Here is a 1,551-nt window from a genome sequence, read left to right as displayed (position 1 = left end):
ATAAAGTTCAATAATTTAAGTTTAGTAATTTTTCTGACAGTAAAGGATTTATAAATTAAGATCTTAATATGAACATAAATCATTTTTTCTAATTTTAGATTTCTAAAAATAATTTTTACAATAACTGACTGTAAATAATATAAGTTATTTTAGATTTATTTGTTATCAACTAAAAAAAACAATTTTGACATTTAATATTTTAGATATTTATTAGACAAAAATATTTCACGCGGTAACTCAACTTAATTTCAGGTAATAATTCAGTCGTTTATATTTTGATAATTTATTTATTAAAATATTATTATTATTATTATTATTATATTTTTACATAAATTAATAAAATTCATCATCATCTTCAAACAAAACTTAGAAAATTTATTATCAATTTCAAAAAAATTCATATGTTTACCAAATCCACAACTCAAATGTTCAACTAAACTCACATTTTCATCTATAACAACATCAAATTCATCAAATAAATAACTCATTGTAAGATTTGATCTCCAAATCACTAGACAATATCTTCGTTTTCTTTCTATCTTTCTCCAAATCAAATCTCTAACCTAAATCTTAAAATGCAGATTCTTTATTTTATGATTTTCTTATTGTTGTTGTTGGAAATAAAAATATGAGTTTATTTAAAGATTTGAGTTATTAATTTAATAAAAATATAAATTTTATTGAAGATGATCACTAATTTTTTGAGTTTTGTTTGAAGATGATAATTTTTTTTGGATTTCTGTAGAAAAAATAATAACATTATTGACATTTTAAGATAAAATATCAAATAAGAAAAAAGAATAAGATATATGACTATATTTTTACTCGGAATTAAGTTAAAGAACCACGTGAGGTATTTTGCCTATATATTACTTGGTATAGATGATACATTCCACCATAACTAACTCACATAACTATGTGGTCCAAGTTCGAACCCGAAACAAAACGAACAACCTAACAATATCATAATTTGCTAGTTGAGCTAAGACTTAAGAACATATTATTAGAGGTTTTAACATGATGAAAATCACATTTTTAAAAGGTATTTCTCAAAAATGATTTTTATAAAAAGTTTCTCAAAATAACTTTTAAAAAAAATTGTAGTAAATAGATAGAATACTTACAATAATATTTTATGAGAAATATTTAAATTGATTTTTCATTTTAACTATACTTTTAAAATTCTTGTTTAAAAAATATATAAAAAATAATATAAAAATAAATTGTTACGTTATTTGTATTTGCGAAAAGTTATTTGCTATGATATAACTTATTTTCAATCCACATATTTTCTTAATAAAGTTTTATTTTCTTAATAAAGTTTTATGGTGCATTTGATTTGTTCAATTTAAGAGATAACATAAAACAACTCATGTTGTATTATGTTTGATGTAAAAATTGACCGTGAAACTAGATAAATAGAGCGACAAATAATTAAAACAAAAGCTGCAATTTTTGTCTCTCACTCAACTATTAAACAATTTTTTATCAACATGATAGATTATCTAAAATATAATTATAACATTTTATTTTTTACTTAAAAGATATTTT

The sequence above is a fragment of the Cicer arietinum genome, chromosome 6 (assembly GCF_000331145.2).
Source record: "Cicer arietinum cultivar CDC Frontier isolate Library 1 chromosome 6, Cicar.CDCFrontier_v2.0, whole genome shotgun sequence".
NCBI lineage: Eukaryota > Viridiplantae > Streptophyta > Magnoliopsida > Fabales > Fabaceae > Cicer > Cicer arietinum.
This window is presented reverse-complemented; position numbering follows the sequence as displayed.